This window comes from Humulus lupulus, chromosome 2, assembly GCF_963169125.1.
Source record: "Humulus lupulus chromosome 2, drHumLupu1.1, whole genome shotgun sequence".
In the NCBI taxonomy this organism is placed as follows: Eukaryota; Viridiplantae; Streptophyta; class Magnoliopsida; order Rosales; family Cannabaceae; genus Humulus; species Humulus lupulus.
In genome coordinates, this window is record NC_084794.1 from 20,608,320 (window position 1) to 20,633,371 (window position 25,052).

General features: G+C 34.0%; 2 long non-coding RNA genes across 2 annotated transcripts; both read left to right on the forward strand.

The window, feature by feature from the left end:
- Window positions 1-4,860: 4,860 nt before the first annotated feature.
- Window positions 4,861-6,419, forward strand: LOC133815887 (uncharacterized). Its single transcript, XR_009884885.1, has 3 exons — window positions 4,861-4,962; window positions 5,071-5,148; window positions 6,394-6,419. It is a non-coding gene; the product is annotated as an uncharacterized LOC133815887 (long non-coding RNA).
- Window positions 6,420-14,136: 7,717 nt separating this feature from the next.
- On the forward strand, window positions 14,137-23,224 carry LOC133815888 (uncharacterized). The gene is made up of 3 exons (XR_009884886.1): window positions 14,137-14,220; window positions 17,022-17,103; window positions 23,156-23,224. It is a non-coding gene; the product is annotated as an uncharacterized LOC133815888 (long non-coding RNA).
- Window positions 23,225-25,052: the final 1,828 nt, after the last annotated feature.

Genomic DNA, 25,052 nt, shown 5'->3' on the forward strand with positions numbered 1-25,052 from the left:
AATTATTTGTCTCTAATAATGAGTATTAGCAGCGGGCTGACACACCCGCCGCTGATAACATATTATTAGTGGTGGATAGTAGTGGCGGAGCTCGCCGCTAATACCTGTGTCAGATGCGTCATTATTAGCCGCGTGGTCCGCCGCTAATAATTTTTTTATTATTTATTTTAATAATAATTTTAAATAAATTAATATTTATTAAATTTAATTATTTTTAAAAATATTTCATAATAAAATTTAACAAAATAACTAATTAATTAATTTAAACATAAGTAACATTAAAATTAATGTGAATAGTTTTAATATTTATCACACCAGGCAATATCGCTATTGTCTTTAAAAATAAATACAATATTAATTTAATCAAAATACATAAATTAATAACTAAATAAAATCATTAAGGTTAATATTGTAATTATCTTCATCTTCAACATTTTGGTGTGGCTGTGGCTGTGGCTATGGCTGTGAGGGTGACGGTTGTGGCTGTGGCGGTGAGGGCGTCGGCTGTGGCTATGGCGATGAGGGAATATAAGGCTACTGTGAAGATCGTCCAAGCATGAGGTCCCCAAACTGATCTCGAGGCTGTGGCTGCGACCCACCCCCAAACCACCATATTTAACATATGGCTGCTGCGACGAACCTCCAACCTCCCCATACCTAACATTAGGTAGCAGATGCTGCATCGATCCTCCTTGAAAATCAGTAAAGCTAAAATATAGTGGAGGAGACTGGGAACAGCGTCCAAGCATGTATTGGTTTTGATACTGAGGAGGTTGTTGTGACGACACATGTGGAAAATACGGTAGAGGAGGCTAGTACTGCTGCTATGGTGGATACTGTGAAGGAAGTTGGTACTGCTGGTGTGGCGGTGTATGAAGGTCAGGATGGGCGGTGTTACTTTGAGAAGACGTACCACCTTCAGATTGTGGTGGAAAATACGTCTGCAAAAAACTGTCAAATAGTGGGTCATACAGATTACTGGGTAGCTCAGGTACCACCTTCTGAATCGTCTCACGCATTGCATTCATCATCAGAGCCATAGTAGTCATATCTTCATTAGGCATAGGAGCAGTATTTGCTTGAGACTGACTTTGATCTGTAGAGCTGGAGGTTGTCTTTCTTGCCTTCCCTTTCGCCCTATAACCCACCCCTTTTTGGTAGTCAGATCTCTCCCCGAGTACTTTACTTAGTATCTCGTATTGATCGACCGGGGACGAATCAACGCTAGATACATTAAGATATCCCTCACTCTGTTGTTGACTCTGCCTCTCAAGTTGTGACCTCTGAACCTCTGCTGCCATTTTTTCCTGTATAAAGATAACATTATAAACAAAAATTAGAAACATTAGAAACAAGAAAACAATATTATTCACTTACATAATCGTGTTGACCTGCCTCATTGACAAAAGATTTTGTTGATTTTTTCATATGAGCATCCCTCCAAGTATTAACAACATGCACATCTGGGTTCTCCTATACAAATGTAAACAAAATGTTTTAGAATGTGTTATTTTATAAAATTAAATTAACATCGTCACTTACATATTCGTGACGCTTAGGTGCCAACGACTTTGTGCCTTGTGTTGTTACATACTTCATTTGTTTTCTGTTTGCTTGAATTTTAGCGGAACGAGCCAAAAATCTTTCGCTAAAAAATAACTCACAAATATTCTTCCATGTCTCCTTAGTGCAATGGTCAGGTGGCTTAGAGAGGACATTCTCCCAATCTTCTGGTCCAGCATAATGATTTTTGAAGTGTTTATGTCTATTGTTCTTTCTCTCACGATATCTTTCGCCTATCTCCTTATAGACAGTTCACTACACCAAATACTCCTTTCCATAATACATGAATATAATACTAATAAAAAATTATTATGAAAAAGTATTATATGGGGAAACTTAATGAAAAAAGGGCGGTAATTTATTTAGTCATCCGCCACTTTACTTTTTTTTATTAGATATCCTTCAACACACATTTCTTCAACAAAGAACAGAGACCTATTTCCTTCAACATTTCGACACAAAGAACAGAGACCCATTTCTTCGGCTTGGTATGGTCTCTGAACTCCCCTCTCTCTCAAATCTCCTCAAATCTTCTCCATCCCTCAAATCTCCTCTCTCTCTCTCTCTCTCTCTCTCTCTCTCTCTCTCTCTCTCTCTCTCTCTCTCTCTCTCTCTCTCTCGTCTTTCTCTATCTCTCTGTCAATCTGTTTCCAGTCGTTGGGCTTCTCGGATTTGTTCTTCTCTTCGGCCTTGGCAAGCTAGGTAAGTATTTAGTTGTAGATGTTAGATTTATCAGCTTGAATCTCATAGAATCTATAAAATCTGTGGTTTTCAAAATTAATTTTTGATTTTGCAGATTGCTGGGGTTTTTTCAATCCGAGGCCTCAGTCTATCAGTCTCATTTCAAGAAGACCTAAAGTACTCCCTTTCCCCTGCTTTGACTTTAAAACATTTTTGGTTGAGTTTGATGTGTTTTGTCTTTCTGGGATATGATTAGAGTGGAGTTTTATTTTATGGTTAAATTCTTGGCAAAATGCCTCCGTTGTTTTATGTTCATTTTGTTGCAATTTTACTCCAGGGCTTGGTTTGAGGAGCTACGAAAGAAGCGAATGGCAGAGTGAGGCAGGCTTTAGAGCATTCAGAAGACTCAATAGGGTTTGTCCTTTTGTTTTTGCTAACTTTCAATTTCAATCTTGTTAAAATTAAAAGAAATATGTTGACACAAAAAGATGCAATGTGTATATATTCAGCCTCCTTTTGAACCAATTTGTTTTGAACAATTTGTTTGTAGCAATATTCAACTTGGATTGGGATCAAAAGCAGTTTATTTTTGTAGTTGAGTTGTGTATTTTGTTTGAGTGATCTTGAGAACTTAGAGAGAATGAGATTATTAATTAGTATTTGTATTTTAGATTATAGTTTCCTCCTCTTTCTCTTAGATGATCATTGCTCTGACTTTCTCATCCAAATTTTCAACTTCTAAAACTCATTCAAAATCGAATGTTCAATGCCCATTATTATTTTGCTGATTTCCATAATCTTTTGTAATATAATCCTTGTATGTTAATTTTTCTATATATATATAGTGGGTGTCTTTCACTCACTTTTTTTGTTTACTATTTGTTCACTAGTTGAGTAGTATTTAGAGAACTTGGGCCAGCAACTCAAGAGTACGTGCTTCAAGTCAATTGCCATTCAAGCAAAGGCTTCAACTTTGGTATGAGATTTGAGATTAGCAGCAGAGATTGGAAAGCCATTATAGGATGTTGAGTTTAACTTCCATTCCATGAGTTCATGTCCATAAAAATCACCCCTTTGAAGTCCATAGGACTAGTACTACTTCCGAAGCTCCACACAACACCTTGTGTTATGAAGAGCATCATATCAAGCGGTTCTCCTTTTCGAAGGATATAAATGTTCTCCAAATAAGTCACTGGCTTTAGATATTTGCAGATTGTTTCGTATGCATATTCATCCATGTTTTGAAACAACGGAACCTAAAAACAAACAATCGAAAGTTAATACACTACAAGAATAACAGTATCTAGCGACGACACCTCTAGCGACGACATGAAAAAAATCGTCGCTAGAGGTTATTTCATACACGCGGCCCCTGTTCGCGCGAAAAGCAATTAATTTCCCTCCTTTATTGACTTTTCTCTCTCTCTCTCTCCCTTTATGTTCAGATTAAGCAAACCGACTCCCCAAACACAAACAGCTCCCTTCTCCTCTCAGACCCCAAACCCCAAACCCTTCTCCTCTCAGACCCCAACCGAACCCCTCTCTCCCTCCTCTCAGACCCCAACCGAACCCCTCTCTCCCTCCTCTCAGACCCCAACCGAACCCCTCTCTCCCTCCTCTCAGACCCAAACTCCTCACTCTCTCTCCCTTTATTTTCAGACCCAAACCCAAACTGAAACCCCCAAACTCCTCTCTCTCTTCTCTCAGAACTCAAACCCCAAACCGTGAGAACCCCAATCGCACAAAAGCCCATCCTCCAAGCGCCGTCTGTGGCTCTTCCAAGCCGCCGGAGACGTATGGTTCCTCCAAGCTTCATCGGAGAATCTCCATCTACGGTACATACATATATATATAAATATTTAGTTATACGATATATATATATAAGTATTTAGTTTTTTATTATTAGTATTGTTCAGTTCATTTTTATATATATATTCTTTTGTGACACCCTCTCTGTTTTGCATGTGTATGTCCTGTTTTGGACTTGTTTGGGTAAAGTGCATTTTTCAGTGCTTTTGATTCCTGTGGTAGAATCAAACTATCATATGTAAATGTTGACTAAAGATTTAGGATTACATTGGGATTTTTCATTTTCTTCTTTTATGGGACCCTGTACATATATACGGTGATTCTATTTGCCTTTGCTTGGCTTAGCTAGGCTCTGAGTGTGTAGAAATATAAGGCTTTTGAATTGATACTGATGGAGTTGAGGAATGGTAGTAGAGTTTGTTATATGCAGAGTAAATATAGAAAGTTCTAAGTTCTTGGTCGTCCTTGCTCAGATTTACATGGTTAATTAAATCATTTAGTAAATTAATTTTGGTGGCACACTTTGCTGCTTGTAGTTTATTGTCATGTAGCTAATTTTATAAGCTCTGAAATATTCTTGATTTTTAGGGGTGAATTTATATTGCTAACCCAATAGGTTTTCGCTTTTCACTATCATAAATGGAGTTATGAAATTATAAGAAGGTTCTTTCAAAGAATATGCAGTAATGTGCATATATGGAAATTGAGAATTTTAGTTTTTTAAGTAATTACTGTCTTATATTTTGATTTAAATTCTTCATTATCTCTTTCAAAAGGACAACTATTTTGTTTATGTTGTTATATATCTTATTGCACTTCTTGATGTTTGCAGGGCTTGTAGTCCCAGATGTTCCATTAGAAGAGACTGATAATTTAAGAAAGGAAGCTCTGAAAAAGAATATTGTACTGGTGTGTCTTATTGGCCTTCCGATTTTTCATTCATTTGGATAGATACAGTGTTCTGTTTTTTTTTTTTTTGAAATGAAATTAACCTGCATCTTCTTGTGTGCTTCAAAGGTATTGCTAACCACACCCACTACTCCTAATGATCGAATGAAAGCCATTGTTCAAGCTGCTGAAGGATTTGTCTATCTGGTAAGGTTTTTCTTTGGTCGACTCATCAATCTTGCTTCCTCTTTAGTTTTTCTGATGCTTATAATAATGTATTAGTTTAAGTAAGCTTGACCGTTCATGCTAGAACTCTGTTCACTCATTTCTCTCTCTAGACGTGGGTGTTTTAGTTTTTCTGATGCTTATAATAATGTCTCAGTCATTTGCTGTAATTTGGCAACAATTCTTACTTGATGAGTTCTTTCTCTCCCTTTTCCTAGTTAGCTAACCATTTAAGGTGCCAATGAATAAAGGAAAAAGAATATAAAAAGAAGTACTTGCATTATTGTCATCTTTTAGTAGAGAGACATGGATATAATCTATTATCACTACTTGTACTGGTCGCAGTAGCAGAGCTAATTTTGTATACTCTTTAACTGAGTTTTCGAATGAGAATTTCCTGGTGCTAATTTAGTAGAATTCAGTTTCTTTACTATGGAGTTTGACTCTGTTATATTGGTTATTAGGGATTAGAGAGAGATATAGAGAGTTCTTGCCTAATGCTGCCATTTTTGCCTGTTTCAAGTTTCAACAAATTTACTTTCTCAGTTTGTCATTTCATTAAACAATATCACAATATTAAGTTCCCAATTCCTTTAAAGATTTATATATACTTATACATATATATATATATGAAAACTTGGTAGTTTATCTAGATTATAAGTTCCTGCAATGACAACTAACACAGTACAATATCAGAAATACACACTCCTAGACGCTAGTTAAAGCAATTTGTCAAACAGTTAGTAAACACAAACTTAGTAAGAAATCAAAGTTAGCAATTTGTCATTTCATTTTTCTGTTTGTTTGTTTGGGTCTGTTTTGAGCTGCTTATTTGTTTTTTATACTGTTTTGTTGTTTGTTTTCATTGGACTGGTGCTAGTTTCTTCCTCTGCTAGTTAGTTTGTTATTTTACCTCTAATTAATGAATTGTATGTCATTGTCTCTATTGAGAGATGGGGTTCACTTCAGAAAAAAAAAAAGTGGAAAAATGCATGCATGCATGAATGAATGATTCAAGCCATTCTTTACTTTCTTGAAGAAATTATTTGTGAAGAAGGTTATACTTATATATACACATATGCTGAAGCAAATTTCAATATCTTGGGTTTAATTAATTGAACTAACGAAATGTAACAACACCAAACCACATAATAAATCACCACTGCATTACTCTTCTTTTTATTAATTTGTACTCTGTTGACTAACCACTGCATTTTTAATTTTCAGGATTAATTGTTGATTGCAATTTGAGCAGGAGCTTGGTTTTGCAGGATTTTTTATAACGAAAGACTTTGGATTTTGATTGATTTATTGAGGTATTTACTCTTCAAATGTGTTTATTCTCTGTATTTAGGCTTGTTTATTTTGGTTTTTTTTTTTCATTATGTGTTATAAGTTTAAGAGAATACATGTTTCAATTGAATTTTTGTAAAACTTTAATGTATGTAGAAAAATATGTTGTTCTAATAGAACCCAATATAGAGTTAAGTGGAGGTTAATCTAATTCCATGCAATTAATACAATATGTTTAAGCTATAGCTACCTATAACTAGATTGATATTTACACATATTTAATCCTATTTAAAATAATATATTTGTTTTTTATCAATAAAAAGAAGTCTTACTATTTTTACAAGTTTTGAGTTTTTCAGAATAATATGTATATTTGTTGTTCTTTGTGATGTTATTTTTCTTTAATTACTTCCCATCCTTTTGTAATAGTCTATCCATTTTCTTGATGCAATTATTTTTCCTCAAGAAATATGGAGTCAGGTTTACCCAAGAAAAAATATGATATATTTCTAATTAAGATGTATGGTACATGTGTGTGTTTTTTTAGGGAAATTTATGTATATATGTACCATACATCAACTCTGAGCAAGCAATTTGCGTTCATTAAAAAAAATAAAAAGAAAAAAGTAGTAAAGAGTGAATCAATAAAATTATACAACAAATAATAATCATAAATGGTCAATATGCATAAACTTATAAATTTTTTACTAAATTTAATAACCAATAAAGGTAATAATTAATAAAATAAGTATAATAAAACAAATAATTAAATCAAATAAAAGTAATTACTAAATTATATATAAAATTGAAATTAAATTGATTATTAATTACTCACTTAATTTATTAATTAATAAACTTTAATCTAATAAGTTATTGATGATTTATTTGTAAAACATGATAATTCATTGAAAAAATAATAATTCAAATAATAATTTCTTACACTGTGCAGTGTAATAATTAATAATTTCTTACACTGTGCAGTGTCCTATAGAATGTCGATCGACAAGACTTGGATTAATAATTCAAATAAATTTTCTGATGAGTATGTTGCTGGAGCGTTTGCATTTGTTGAGAGAGCTCAACAATTTGTGGATACAAGGGGACTAGTGAAGTGTCCTTGTAACAAGTGTCTTAATATCGAATTGCAAACGATTGGTGTGTTAGAAAGTCATCTTTTTGAGAATGGTTTTCTACGAAGTTATACAAATTGGTACTGGCATGGAGAGGAGGAAATAATACCGACCAATAGAGTGGTCCACCAATGTCACGAGGACGAGATGATGGATGTTCTTAATGATATAGCACAACCTAACAATTGTGAAGATGATGAGAACGAGGTTGATGATGAGATACCACCAGCATCAGAATGCAGAGGTACTAGCCAAAACTATAATGACTTATTTGCCGAGATGGAGTCTCCGTTATTCCCAGGGTGTGACAAATACACATCTTTGAATTTCGTAGCTAAGTTGATGCATTTCAAAATGTTGGGGAAAATTCCTAACAAAATTTTTGATGGAATCTTGGAGTTGTTGGAAGATGCATTCCCATCTCCAAATAAGATACCAAAGTCACATTATGCGGCGAAGAGGTTGATGAGGAAATTGGGTTTGGGTTACGAGTCAATCCATGTTTGTAAGAATGATTGTGCATTGTTTTGGAAGGAAAATGCAGGAAAACACACGTGCCCAATTTGTGGGGAGGATCGTTGGGTGGATAAAAATACCAAGGGGAAGAAAGTGGCCCAAAAAGTTATGCGTTATTTTCCATTGACCCCTCGGTTGATGCGAAAATACGTGTCAAGACACATTTCTCAACATATGAGATGGCATCATGAAGGGCGTGTTAAAGAAGATGGTATCATGCGGCATCCTGCAGATGGGAAAGCATGGAAGCATTTTGACCGGAGCAATCCAACGTTTGCAATGGAACCTAGGAATGTGCGTCTTGGATTGGCTGCTGATGGATTCAATCCTTTTGGAAATATGAGTTTGTCTTATAGCATGTGGCCGGTTGTGTTAACGACTTACAACTTGCCACCGTGGTTATGCATGAAAGAGACTAACTTTATGTTGACTTTATTAATTCCTGGTCCACATTCACCTGGAAAAGATTTTGATGTTTTCTTAAGGCCATTGGTTGATGAGCTGAAGGAATTATGGGTGAACGGTGTTCAGACTCGAGATGTTGTTGATGGTAGTTTTTTTAAGATTCGAGCAGCTTTATTGTGGACTATAAATGATTTTCCAGCGAGGAGTAGTCTTTCTGGATGGAGTGGTCAAGGTTACACTGCTTGTCCTACTTGCAATGTATCAACACCATCAGTTTGTTTGCAAAATAAGGTTGCATTTTACGGTCACAGACATTTTTTACCAATGGGACACCAAATTAGAAAAAAGAAGAAGTTATATGGTTCAGTTGAGAAAAGACCACCTCCAGAGGAATTTAGCACTGAAGCTATTTTCACACAAATGAATTTTATGCCTGAATCTCTTCCTGGTAAGCATGTTAGCTACGGTGGACAAAAAAGGAAACGCACAAAAGAGCAAGTTGGTTGGCGTAAAAAAAGCATTTTCTTTGAGCTCCCATATTGGGCCAATATGAAGTTGCGACACAACCTAGACGTCATGCATGTTGAGAAAAATGTATGCGACAGCTTAGTTGGCACAATAGTCGGGTTGGAAAATAAGACCAAAGATACAATTAGCGCTAGAGTAGATTTGGAGAAGATGAAGATAAGGCCAGAATTGCATCTGAGAATGGTAAATGGTCGAATGGAAAAGTCGGCAGTGAAATACACATTTATTCCTGAAAATCGGCATAAGTTTTGTCGATTTTTGAAATCAGTCAAATTTCCTGATGGGTTTGCATCTAATCTAAGGAAGAATGTGATTGAAAATGACACTAAGATTACTGGGTTGAAATCCCACGATTGTCATGTCATATTGCAACGTCTTTTGCCAATTGGTGTTCATTCATTCCTAGAAAAACCTATTGCCAAGACCATTATTGACTTATGCACTTTCTTCAAGATTATTTGTGCTAGAACTCTGGTTGTTTCTGATTTGGAGAAAGTGAAAACATCAATTGTTGAAATTCTTTGCGGACTAGAAATCATTTTTCCGCCAACATTTTTTGATGTTATGGTTCACCTAATGATACATTTGCCTCAAGAAGCAATAGATGGAGGTCCAGTACACATGAGGTGGATGTATCCCTTTGAGAGATACATGAAAAAATTGAAACATTATGTGCGTAATAAAGCTCGTCCTGAGGGTTCCATAGCTGAGGGTTATGTCGTTGATGAAGCATTGACATAATGTTCTATGTACTTCAAAGGGGTGGAAACAAGGTTTAATCGTCCAGATAGAAATGTTGATGCAATTCCATCACCAAAGAAGTTGTCTGTGTTTCAATCTCAAGGTCGTCCGATCGGTAAGAAGACATTAACAACTTTGGACGATGAACTTAAAAAAACTACTGAGTGGTACATTCTCAACAATTGCGTTGAGATTCTCCCATATATTCAGTAAGTACTTTGATCACACTAACAATATATTTATCTACTCTTCCATTTATCTTTCAAATTTTTTAAGTCTTTCATATTTTATATGTGTAGAGAGCACAAGCAGATCCTTTTATCTAGTGGTGCTGAAAACCTAGATCAATTACAGAAAAAGGAGTTCCCCATGTGGTTTTACAATAAGCTTTACAATCTTCGACAAGCGGGATTTGCAGAAGCTTCTGAAGAGTTATTCTCCTTAGCAAGCGGCTCCTCTAATCTTGTTTCTTCATACACTGGGTGTATTGTCAATGGAGTTCGATTTTTGTGCTATGATAGAGATAAAATTTTGAAAACTCAAAACAGTGGTATCTTAGTACCCGGAGTAGACAACAAAAGTTTCTACGGGCAATTAGAAGAGGTTATAGTGATGTCATACCTTGCTGGTTGTTCTGTTGTATTATTCAAGTGTAAATGGTTTGATACAGATCCTACCAAGAGTAGGATGAAGAATGAAAATAATATAACCAGAATATTTACCAAGTTCGAGTGGTACAAAGATGACAAATTTATCTTGGCAACTCAGGCAAAACAAATTTTCTATCTTGATGATTTGAAAAATGACCGAGATTGGAAAATTGTTGAAGAAGTTCATCATAGAAATGTGTGGGACACCCCAGCAGCTGATGAACAGTTGGATCCCATTGAAATAGATGTTATGCATGACACAATATCATCTGATTTCCAATTGTTTGTCGATCTTGGTCCGTTGCCAGAAATCAATTTTTGCCATAGAGATCAACCGCCATCTATTGTGAATGTAGATACTCCTGTTGATCAAGAGGAAGATGAAGAGGAAGAGGAAGAGGAAGAGGAAATGGTTGATGAAGAGGAAGAGGAGATGGTCGATGAAGAGGAAGAGGAAGAGGAAGAGGAAGAGATGGACTTAGAAGAAGATAATGTAGAAGAAAATGAGAATGATAGTGATAATGAATATTATAGTGATGATTAAGTTGTAATTTTTACATTCAAAGATTGAATGATAATATTATTTATGGATAACCATATTATTTATGTTTATCTTTATTTGTCAACATTTTATTATATGCACACATATATATATCATTATATTTAAATTTATTAGATGTCTTCTGCGGTAATGCGACATCACGGAGGTGATGGCGGGGCAGATCCTCCTCGAGATCCAACACATATAGAGGCTGACTGTGAGAGAGGTAATTCATGCACTATCTACTGTATTTATTCATAAATTAACCTTATAACTATAAATGTATAATTTAATATTATGCAATTGTAAAATAATAGTGCCTGCAATAAAAAGGCGTGGCATCAACAAAGGGATATCAACCCGAGAGGCTAGGGCTGCCTTAGGTAGACCATTACCCCTTGAGTGGGATGTTCGAGGAAAGACGTACAAGGAAATTGGTGAATATTCTCACCATTTGTCTCGGGAGATCGGCCTTCTCATTCGACAATATGTCGATCTCGACTATGATCGATGGGATAAAGTACCAAAGGAAGTTAGAGATCGAATATTTCCTCGTCTACAGGTAATTTATTTCTTATCTTTTGTATTTTGTTGAATTTAATGTTAAATTTGACTATTTGACTTAATTTATTTTAATTTAGGATGATTTATTCGATATTGGTCTCATTCGGTATGGGGCAGAACATCGAAGTGGCATTCTTCTCGGCATTCAACGATCTTGCGCTGATCGTTACTCAGAATGGAAGAATGATATATCTACTCACATAAAGAAGCATGGTTGGAGACATGCTCCTGATGGTTTGGTAGAAGAAAAATGGAAGAAAGCGCTTGATTATTTTGATCGACCTGAAGTGAAGGTAAAATTTCTTTTTAATTTAGTTTTGTTAATATAACATATATATAATTAACACAATGTCATTTTGTAGAGGCGCTCTGAGATTAATGCTGCGAATCGAGCAAAACAAAAACAAAATAGCTTCCAAGGATCGCAGTCTACGCCAGCGCTTCGTTATAAGAAGGTATTTTTTCTTATTAAATTTTTTAAAAAATTCATATATTTTTATTAAATTTCTAAATAATTTTTGTATATTAGCGCAATATGCAAACTGGCCATCTCTCAGGCGTTCCAGAAACTTGGATGGATACTAAATATAAAGAAGGGAGAGGTTGGTTCAGTCAAGTAGCACATGATAATTATGTAAGTAATTGTATATTTTTTATATTTTTCTTACTTTGTAAATTTGCAATAGTTGTATTAAAAATTCAATAATACAGGAAAAGTTGCTAGAGGTACGTCAAACTCAGCAGACCCAATCTTCTACGACCACCTCCAATGCGAGTACTGCCACAACTGAGGTGGACGACATTGCCCTTGTTGAGACAGTCTTTGGACGCCGTCGGGGCCATCAGACAGGACTTGGTCGTCGGATTCGCTCGAGCGCGGAACGTGAAGTGACTGACACACTTCAACCACCGTCACCGCCCCCTACTGCCCAAGAGATGCGGGATGTGGTCGAACGTCTCCGAATCGTTGAGGAGTACATGGCTAGACTTGGTGGAGCCTCAGGTTCTGGATCTTCTCAGCCAGGTGATGGTCAGGATCCGACACCTCCTACTCAATAGGATGCTGGAGAACATTATTTATGACTTTATACTTTATGTAATTTGACTTTAGGAAAATATTATATATCACATTCTACTTTATTTAGACTTACCTTGTTTTATTGGAACATTATATTTATAAAATTTTATGATTATTAAATTTTATTAGATTTATTTATGTTTCAATTAAAAAAATCAAATACAATATATAATAAATATAAAAAAAAAAAAGCAAATTAAAATTTTTTATTAGATTTATTTATGTTTCAATAAAAAAAAATCAAATAAAATATATAATAATTATAGAAAAAAGCAAATTAAAAAAAATAAATAATATCTCTAGCGACAACGTATGAGACCTCTAGCGACGACATAGGGAATAAGTCGTTGCTAGAAAAAAAGCAAATACGGAAATATGAAGTCATCCAGCGACGAATTTATCGGGTTCTAGCGACGACTAATGTGGTCGCTATAACCTATAGCGATGACAATTATAAGATCGTCGCTAATAAAAACCAATTAGCGACCGGGTTATAGCGACGACAACTAGCGACGACCATGTAGTCGCTAAAGCCTCCAGCGACGATAAATTCCCTTCTAGCGACGAAAAATGTCGTCGCTAATACCCCTTTTTCCTGTAGTGATAACATACATATTATATTTATTGCTCAAATTTAAAGTATCAAACTTAGTGATATAATAGAATAACTTACCCTTCTTAATATAGGGAAACACAAGTGTTTCTTAATGTACATTCCCAATGAAAAAGGAAGTACATGCAAAATGTTGATATTATCTACTTCTTTTCCTTTTTGAAATCTCAACTGAATGAATTTCTTAATTTTTGACGTTACATTCTCATCAAAAAGTTCATTTTTTGATATCCACAACTCTGCCTTTTGTTGTGTCGTGTTCCTATCGTATTTTTTAACACCCAATATTTGGGACTACAACAAAAGTTCAAAAATGGTCTTACCTTTACTTAGCATGACTTGAAATTTATATATTTGGTCTTTGATTATAAGCCCTGATTATTTTATAAAACAATCTGCACATTCTTTGAAATTAGCTTGACTTAGCATGGCTTGAAATCATTAGTAGCTAAATTTTGCAAAATAAAATGATTGAAACTTTATTTTTAGCTACTAAAAAATTAGTAGGCAAAGGTTTTTTCTTTGCTACCAAAAGAAAATTGGTAGCTAGAATAATAAATTATCTACTAATAATTTTGGTAGTAGAATTAATTAGTCTTATTATTTTAGATTTAGAAACTAAATTATTTGGCTACCATAATTTAGTAGAGCAGCATTGTTATTAGTATTAAGTTGCTGAAATAAAGTTTATTTTAGTATTTTAGTTGCTGAATTTAAAATAGAATGAGCGGAGATGGTGGTGATTATGAAAATGATGATTTTTTTGGACATTTGAGTTGGAATATGTTTCTTTATGTTAAGTTTGAACCATTAATGAATATAGTTTCTGATTTTAAGACTCGTAACAAGTAATTTCATGAATTTTATGATTTTATTGTATCATTTAATTTTAATTTTGTATTAATCTTTTAGGTATTGATTATATTATTTTGGTTGTGGATCTAATTGGCAAGGAGCATTGCAAAGTTAATTAACTTGATTATTAATAGCAAGAGGTACGAAAGTATGTTCTCTTAACTCTTTTATTAATAACATACAAATGTTAGAGAAGTTTGAATATCTTAAATATTAATATTCATTCATAGAGAAGTAGGTTCTCAGATTAAAATTGTGTGCTGCGGTGATGACGGAAGGTTGAAAACTTGTGTGTCTTAGAGAAGTAGGTTCTGGAAAATTTGTTTGTGTGTTGCGGTGATATAAGGATGAAAACTTATTGTGTGTTGTTTGAATTTTTTTACTTGGTGTTGATAGATGGTTAGGTAAGCTTTTATATGGGAAATGATGTCAGATTTTATCTAGAATTATAAGCTAACATCTTCTTACAAATAAATTGTGTTTGCTTGAATTGGTTTAATTATATTGATAGATATCTTGCCTGGGGTGTGAATAAGGGTAGTTTTCACATCCCCAACCTTAGGGTTTGAATAATAAACCATTATACATATGAGTTGTGATTGGAAAAACGTATAGTCTGATAACCCCAATGAGTTCTAAGTCAAATATAATTACCCAAAACATCATAAATATAATTACCCAAAACAATAGCTTGGTTTCCCTCCCCTAACATTTGAGTAAGCATTTAAATAAATAATTGTTTCAAGGACTATGTTTAAAGGCCCTAATACATCTGAAATGTGTACTTTGATCATTTTGACTTATAGATATGGCACAAGAATCAGGTTGTATTTAGTTGAACACACATAATAATCCCATACTAAAGCATACAAGAACTCCAAGTTTCCAAAACATGCCTTCCCATCAAGAGTGACTTCACAAAGAGTTAAGCATGAGATCTATTTTACCTATTCTTTTGAACAAATTATCACACATATTCAACCATCCCTGATATGATTGATATTTGAAAAAATGTGCCATTAATATCTAGTACAGTTGCTTTCAAATTATTGTAAAATTGCAAGCAAAGATGAAGAACACACACATAAATTCAGAGAAGTCAAAAAAGAAAATTTATAACAAGTCCTGATCTTGATCCTCAATTTAGTAGTTCATAATTTAGTGATTCATTCATATTAATTCGATTGAATCCCTCCATTTTTGTTCTCTTCATTCCCACTTAGATAAAGACTTAAATACACTGCATAGCTTCAATTTTTCCATTGAGAATGCAACAAGAAAATATGTAAAAATATCAGAACATGATGTCTAAAGATTTTTCTACTAATAGTAGGACATTATAAATATATAATAGTGTTTAAAATTAGTGTTTGAGAGAACTCAATCCAAAACAATAGCTTTGTTTCCCTCCTCTGACATTTGAGTAAGCATTTGATCATTTGAGTAAGCATTTAAATAAATAATTGTTTCAAGGACTATGTTTAAAGGCCCTAATACATAGGAAATGTGTACTTTGATCATTTTGACTTATAGATATGGCACAAGAATCAGGTAGTATTTAGTTGAACACACATAATAATCCCATACTAAAGCATACAAGAAGTCCAAGTTCCCAAAACATGCCTTCCCATCAAGAGTCTTTTTCTATATATAATGCATCGTTGCTCACATATATATAATGATCTCATGAGCTTAATTCATGACAATTATTCAAGCTAAAATCGAGTCTTCTATCTCGGACTTCTCTTCAAACAACTGCAATTTGGTCCATTGTGTGCGCATTGTTATCACCATGAGTGTGATTGCTTGGCATGATAGACCACATATCAAACCAATCCACAAGCCCTGTGCCCAAACAGAAATAGAGATTGCTGGACTCATTTATCACACTATAAATATATATATATATATTTATATGCACTTGATTCATTATATTACCAATAACAGAAATAAATAAGCAAAAAAGCAATTAATAATATATAAATATATGTTTTCCTTGACATATAATTCAAATTTAAATGCAAGGATGGCTCCAACAGTCATGCCAATGGTATAAAATGTTGCCAAGTTCACATAAACAGCTATGTGCTGCCAACCGCATCCTCTGGCCACACCTTCAATTAGTGAAGCAACATATCTTAATCACATAACCCAAAAAAAAAATACATACCAAATTAGAAACTTCTCTTGTTTTTTTTCTTTCTTCAGCCTAATTAATTATCTCTGTTATCTTCTCTTAATTATTAACTACCCAAAACAGTAAATATAATAGAGTTTTACAATGTCAAAAATAAAAACCAACTCTAGAACAAACATGCCCACTTGAAACAATGACCCATTCACTTTCTTTTAAAACCTTTCCAAGCAACAAACTGCTTGAAAATGTACCTCATATTAACTATGAATTAAAATCTGAGTAAGATACTCCAACAAGTCATCTTTGGTTTATTCAATTCCACCAAGGCTTGGCATGGAGAGACCTGAAATTCTCTTTTAAGATGACATGAAATTCAACCAAGGCATGTTTTCTTTTAAAAGAATGTGTGTTAATGACCTAACCATGGTTATAAAGGTGGCCCTAAAATCAAAACAACAAATAATATGATTATCTTACAATAACAGAGACAAAATCTAGTTTTTAAGAGAACAAAAGAAAAAAAAATCAGAACTTTTGCAGGTCCAAATATATGCACATATACATTTATATATATATGTATACACATGCGTGCATGTATGTATTACGTCTGTAATAGAAACTTAGAACCATAAAAATCGTTGCATCCAAAGCATATAAGAAACTCCATAAAAATGAAAGAGTTCTAAGCGAGCAGTGGAGACATGAGATTCCCTTTAAAAGCTTGTGTGTTAATGACCTTATCATGACCCTGAAATTACAACTGCAAATAATTTGATTGTCTTGTCTAACAGTTGTTAAACTTAGACAAAAAACAAGATTTTATTAAGAGAACAACATCAAATTCAAATTCAATGGAGATGGATAAAAGTTGGATCCATCTTAACAGGTTAACAAAATCATATAGTTTATTTTTGGTATAAGTTTAAGTTTCAGTGCTTGATTATTGGAGTATGCTCTAAAATTGTAGAGCAACAGTGGAATATGAGAAAAAAGCTAGGGAGTTTGTTAAGACAGCCATGACGAATCTCAGATTTCCAGCCAAGATTCTTTGTCCATGCAACAAATGTCACAATCTAAGACATTAACTTTCAGACGAAGTTGTCGAGCACTTAGTTTTGTGGGGCATGGACCAATTTTACAAAACATGGTTTCATCATGCGGAAGATCTAGTTCAAAGCAACACAACAAACACAAGTTTTGAATATGATTTATTTCGGGCAGCGGGAGTATTTTCAAGTAACGCCAACGATTTTGGTGACGATAACAATGATGCTGATTTTCATAGTCTATTAGCAAATGCTGAATCTCCATTGTATGGAATCTCAGATGTTGGCTTTAGTGAGATGTTGGAGATGATCAAAGAAATGTTGCCGAAAGATAATCTCCTACTGACATCAATGTATGCAGTTAAAAAGTTTCTAAAGATGTTTGATCTGAGCTATAAGCATATCCATGCTTGTGTCAATGATTGTTGTTTGTATACAAAAGAGAATGTTGACGCCCAAGTATGTCCCACTTGTCAATATCCAAGATGGAAGCAAAATGAACAGACAAAAGAGATTCTACAAGGGCAGCCTGGAAAATTGTTAAGATATTTTCCTATTATACCAAGGTTGCAAAGGATGTTTAGAAAAGAAGAGACGACTTTAAGCTTAAAATGGCATTCAACTAATAAAAGAACAGACGGGAAAATGTGGCACTCGGTAGATTTAGAGGCTTGGGATGCAGTTTATGAGAGATGGCCAGATTTTCAACTTGAACCTAACAACCTTCGATTAGGACTTGCTGCTGATGGGATCAATCCTTACAAAAATATGAGTTCTACGTATAGTTGTTGGCCTATAATGCTTGTTGCATATAATCTGCCACCTGCATTGTGCATGAAGGATGAATTTACCTTTCTAACTATGTTGATTCCTAGACCTAAATAACCCGGGAATGACATAGATGTTTACTTAGAGCCCTTAATAGATGAGTTACTATAATTATGGAATGGTTTTTATACATATGATATTTCTACAAAGAAGTTTTTTAATTTAAGGGCCATGTTGCTATGGACCATAAATGATTTTCTAGCTTATGGAAACTTAGCTGGATGTGTGACTAAAGGGAAGTATGGTTGTCCTGTTTGTGGCGAGCACTCAAATGTTGTTTGGTTGAAGCATAGCAAAAATATGTCCTTTTGCAATCATATTCGATTTCTACCACAAGAACACCGTTATAGAAAGAAGAAATATACAACAACTAGGGCAAGGGAAAGAGCACCACAATGTCCAATTATATTGGCAGGTGTTGAAGTAGCTGACCAGTTAAGCAAAGTGACTAATGACTTTGGAAAGGGAAAAAAGAGGAGTTGTGGTATAGACACAGAAAAAATCTGGAAGAAGCAGTCTATTTTGTTTAGGTTGCCTTATTGGGAAATATTAGTTGTTCGTCATAACCTTGATGTTATGCATGTTGAAAAGAATGTTTGTGAAAGCATACTTAACACACTGCTCGATTGCAAAGGAAAATCTAAAGATCACTACAACTCGAGATTAGATTTGACATATATGGGCATTATGCCTCATCCCCATCTGTATGAAGAAAATGGCGTCACTCGTCTTCCTGCTGTAGCTTACACTCTATCAAAATCTGATAAGAATTTGCTTTGTGAGAGGCTATTTGACTTGAAATTGCCTTATGGATATAACTCTAACATTATAAACTGTGTAGATGTGAAGAAACAGAAGCTGACAGGACTTAAGTCTCATGATTGTCATGTGATTATGCAACAACTATTGGATATTGCTATAAGGGGTTTAATGGAAGAAGGTTGTAGAGAGACAATTCTTTTGCTCTCTAAGTTTTTCCATGGATTGTGTCAGTGTGTGGTTGATAAGGAGGAAATTATGAAATTGGAAGTAGAAGCCTTTGAAATTCTTTATAAACTAGAAGAATATTTCCCTCCTTTTTTCTTTGATCCAATGATTCACTTGGTTGTTCATTTAGCACGAGAAGTTAGACTTTGTGGTCTGGTGCAATTTCGATGGATGTACCATTTTGAGAGATATATGAAAGTATTGAAAGGATTTCTAGCAAATTATGCACGGCTAGAAGGATGTATTGCAAATTGCTATCTTGCTGTTGAATGTGTACACTTTTGTGAAACCTTTTTAAAGAAAAATGATAATCAAGGTAGTACATTACTAGAAGAAAATCCACTATCAGCAGCAGAGTGCTTTGAGCTTGACTGATTGAACTTGGCAGTAGCGCATCGGTATGTGTTGTTTAACTCAGATATTGTAGAACCATTTCTCAATGTCCATATGGATGAGCTGAAAGAAAGGCACTCCAATCTGAATAACAATCAAAATTTGTTGTGGAATCGACATTCTGAAGGGTTCCCGTTATGGTTTTATGAAAAGGTTGTATTCTATTGCCAAGATAAAAGTTTACGTTTTGTTTTAGTGTACAATTTTTTTACAAGTATATTTTTATTTTCAGATTTCTAACTTGAAAAAAGTAGATGACATGTTAGCTCAATTGGCTGAAGGTCCAAGTCGCGGTGTCACTTCCTATAAAGGGTACATGATTAATGGAATTCGATTCCATAAAAAAGGAGCTGAAAAAACAACTCAAAACAGCGGTGTATACTTGGAAGCACATGAAAGTGGGCAATTGAATGATAAAGAAGAGTATTTTGGTGTTATCAAGGATATAATTATGCTTGATTATCGTACTTTTAAGGTTCCATTGTTTTGGTGCGATTGGGCGAATATTCGAATGTGTGTTAAGAAGTCGGAGTTCTATACGCTTGTAAATTTTAATATTGGACAAGCTCAATCCATTAGGGATCCATTTGTATTAGCTTCACAAGTGAAAAAAACTTTTTATGCAAGGGAGAATGAGTCAAGTAATTGGTATATAGCTTTAATGGATTCAAATAGAGGGTGTTTTGGACTTGAATCCAATGAATAAAATTGAGTTTTCTGTTGTTTCTTATGTACTTTGAATGAAACAAATCTTCTTACACTTTTTGTATGTAATTTTGGTGTATTATTACTCTTTTGTTGTATGAAACAAATATGGTTTTATTACTCTCTATGGTGTACTTTATGATTTTATTTTACTTTGAATGAAACAATTCTGGTTTTATGGTTTTGGTGTATGTTTATTACTCTTTGTTGATCTGCATTTCTGATTTATATTCTTATGTTATCTTTCTTTTTATATTGCAGCAATTTCAACTTGAAAAATGAATACATTACGAAGAACTCCAAAAAACCACCTTCGTCCAGGTGCTTTATGCAATTTTGTGGCCAAAAAGTGAAAAGCATCATTGAAGACTCAAGCTAATTGGGACGATACATTTCTTGGAAGCTCTGTTTTAAAGAAAAAGAGTGCTCTTCGTAGGTTTTCTGCACCTATTAGAGTTGTAATTGACTCACCACCCGCTCTTAGTACTAGAGCAGCAACTCGTCGTATGGTCTATAATACAGAGCCAGATCCAAATGATGATGTGGAAGACATGGAGATGTCACTTGGAAGTTCAAAAACTAGAAGATCTCTTAATTATGAAGTATATAAGGTAGTTGATAGTGTTTGGGAAAAGGGAGTAAGGGAGGAACATGAAGAGATAGTTGATGAGGAAAGGATTGGTGCAGAATTTGAAGAAGGGGGCTGCTGCAGAATGTGAAGAAGTGGCTAAGGTAGAACTTGAACGACCTCTTAGAAAATCTGTTAGATTACAAAAAACAACTGATGAGGCAAATCAAACTGAGATTGAAGAAATACCTCCAGATGTAGATGCGAATGTAATGAACTTAGCCAAGAAGACAAGGGGAAAAACTCTATTGGAAAATCTTACCAAGAGGAACAATGACTTAAAGATAATAAATTGGAATGAAAAAGGGCAACCAGTTGGTACTAACTCAGTGCAATTTTCTTCTTTTGTGGGCGCTCTTGTGCAAGAGGTTGTTCCTTACATTATTTCAGATTGGAGGAAAGTTTCACCACTCATGAGAGATGTTCTTTGGGCATCTATTAAGCTAGAATTACAAGTTTTATGACTGTATTTTTTTTTATATATTCATCTCTACACTTAAACATATAATATATTATTCTATATTCTATTGTAGGCACAATATGACTTACATGATGATTAGCAAAAAAAGATGTGCTTTGAAATGATGGTAGAACTATGGAGATCTGAGAAATCTAGACTTGTAAAGGATATTATTAATGCAAAAAATGAGAGTGAACGACTAGCCTTAAAGCCAGATTGCATAAAAAGTGATGTAGAATGGAGAGCATTTGTTGCCAAAAAAATTAGTAAAGAACATTTGGTAAGAAATATGATGTAAGAAGTGATATTGCTGCCTCTTTTATCTCTGTTGGTGTTAAATTATATACTATTATGCCTCTTTTACTTATTTATTAAATAGGATATAAGGTCCAAATACCAAGAGAGAAGAAAGAAAGCTGTTCCACACACCTTAAGTCGAAGAGGATATGCTCGAACAATCGATGATATGGTAATAATTAAGTTTTATACTGTTTGTATTTTTGCTTCCATTATTGTAGTCTCTATTTTATAATATCTATTGTTGTATTGTGTAGAAAAAAGAAAATGAGGATGTTAAAATATCTAGAATCGATGCTTTTCGGAGAGCCCATACCAAGAAGAATGGTGAACCTGTATGTTGACGCCGTTTTTCGTCAACTTAAAATGTAGAGCACATAAACAGTAAAGAATTATGGCTAGAAAAACACGATAAAACAAGGAGAGTTTTTTACGTGGTTCAGCAGTTAACTCTGCCTAGTCCACGAGTCTTTGTTATTAGAACTTAGAAAATTTTGTGGAAATCCTTCAGGGATGAATTCTCCAGAGTTTCTCTCAAGATCACAAAATTTCGCTCCTTTTACAAAGGTACATGACTTCTCTATTTATAGAGGAAGTCTCAGAATACTATCCCACACGTTCAGGGAAGTTATTCTGTATATTAATAAATTTAATGGCTTTAAAGCTTGTAACTCCTATATACAAGGAGATGTCCCTTGAAGACCAGGGGGCGTATAACTGACTATTTAATATCCCTTTATTGTAGGGAAGTTACAACAATAATATCTCTTGAATGCATGGACTGTCTCTTCAAGTGACCTATTCAGTCGTTCGAGACCAGCGATTAGTATCATGCCTGTAAGTCTCTGAGTAGTATACGTGGCCTTGTTTACCTGAAATCAGTTTGGAAAGGTAAGTACCGCTGAGGCTACCTTACCCCGAGCTCACACTCATGCCAAGCTCGGGCCACTCGATTCGAGGTCATCTGACAATGGACGTACTCCGATGTTCTGTCTTTCAAGCTTGTAAGGACTTCGAGGCTGCCCATTTTTGAGGTTGCCATATGCTTTGAAGGTTCGGTGTCTAGATTACGAGCATGTATTTTGACCATCTTGAACTCACCCCTGACGGATCCAGCTTTCGAGGTCACAACCTCAAGTCTCGAAATCTGGGTGTAACACTGTAAACCCAACGGCATCTGATATTTTTGTGAGTATTGGTCATTTAATTTTTGTGATTTTATATTTATTTTCCATAATTCATACAATAGTTATACTAATTTATATGCAGGGTTCATTAAATGAGATTCTCCTTGAAGACCCAAAATCGGGAACTACAGACAACGCTGATGAGGATGCCTTGACAAAATTGTTTGGTAACCCAAAATCTGGTCGTTTACTCGGACACATAAGAGGCGTAACAAGGTCGAAGCTAACTGTTGTTAATATGTGTAATAGCAAGATCTCCAAGTTAGAAGAAGAGCAACAAAATATGAAGCTCAAAATGACTGAAATGATGAATCTACTTAAAGAACACTTGGTAATAATTCTATCTTGCACTTATAAACCTTAGTTTTCTTTTCTTCCAATGAAACTTATCTTGGTTTTATATTTAGGTTGGTGGTAAAGCGACACCAAGAGAAGGACAGTCTCGCAATGTACCGCAGTCAAACAATATTCATTCCCCTAAGGTAAATTATCAAAGTTGTTATTTTTTTAATGATTCATTTTAGAAGAACAAATACAAAAACTAATATATTGTCTTTAAAATCAATTTGGTAGAGTATTGCACTAGAAAAAAGACATAACTTTACAAAAGGGATGAATGCTTGCTACTTGCTTGACTGGGCAAATGTAATTGTTGCTGAAGGTCGTTGGGATTCTAGTGATCCAAAGTTAACTGTACATGGAAAGCCTCTTGGACAAGACTTTATGCGAGTATGGGTTGATGCTGATATTGTACCAGAATCTTACTTATTTCATCCTAATAATGCGATGCTTACAATACAAGAAGCAGTTGGTTCCACAGTTGCATGGCCTTCTAAAAAAGTTATTCCAAGAGCTACATTTTCATACTAAAAAAAGAACCAATGTCTTATAATTTAGTGTTTGGTTTCTTTGTTTGCTTTGGTGTAGTTGTGAATTCATTATTTTGTATGCGGTATCCTCTCTTGGATATAATTTCCATAGAATTTTTCTTGAAGTAATTTATGATGCTAGATAATAACAATAAAATATTTCTTTGTTTATTTTGCAGATGTGACAAGCGAAATAGAAAAGGATACTTAATTTTGAAGGCTTTGTGTTGGGCAGCTGTAGAATATTTTGTACTGAAAGTAGTAACTTTTCAATATGTTGAATATTTAAGACTACTTGAATACTTTAAGAACATTTTGTTGTTGATGACAGTGTTGAATGTTTTGAACTAATTTGTGGATTGTTAATACAATGTTGAATGTTCTTACTTTTTGTTATTTGAAAATCAAGTTCATTTGATGATGCTAGTATATATTAGAAAGCTAATTTTAATTATATATATAAAAAATTAAAATACAATAGAATAAATTAGTGTTATATAAATGAATTTATAATGAGAATTTAAACTTATCTAAATATTAAAATAATACGAAAAATGTGTTATAATATCTATTACAATAACACTTTTTATAAGTAAAGAATTTTGTTATGCAAACCTCATTATATCACACAAATAATGCGTTATACTAAAGTGTAGTATAACACAAAAAATGTGTTATACTAAAGTGTAGTATAACACAAATTTATGGGTATTGAAATGTGTTATATAATCGACTATAAATAATATAATTAAACACTTATCCATTTTTTAAAATAACACGAAAGTGTGTTATCGTTGACAGTATAATAACACATCTGTATAACAATGATAAAGTGTTATGTAAATTACCCTGACCTACGATAACATAGTCGGTCGTAACACATCAAAAAGTGTTATGGTATGTTTTGATAACACATTTTTTGTCTTATTAAAAGCATTTTTTTCTTATAGTGGTTGCTAGAGCAGACTCACGTTGTGGATAACCGTCAAGATTATAGTAATACTGCATTAAGAAAAAAAATTAGATCACTTTGTAAATAATGGAAATAAATAATGAAAAGTACAAGATTTGTATTTTTTTTTTTTGTAATTTTTTTACCATAATACGATCAAGCACTTGATCCTTAAACTGTTGAGGTAAATCAGCAAAATCCAAGTAATGTCCTAGGCAAAAAATGGTAACTAGAGTGCCCAACAGGCAAATAAAAGCTTGATCCTCCTGCCCAACCACTTTGTTCGTCATAGGATCAAGCTCTAGATCCAATGGTTTCCCAATTTTTTTCCTTCGTTCTTCAAGAACATTATTACTAGCAAGGCCACGGCCTTTTCTTCTCATCGGCGGGGCTTTAAAATTTATTAACAATAACCAGTATTAGTATTGTTGTTATATTTCTCTAACAATATAATTTCTAAAAATAATTTTGATATGCAATATT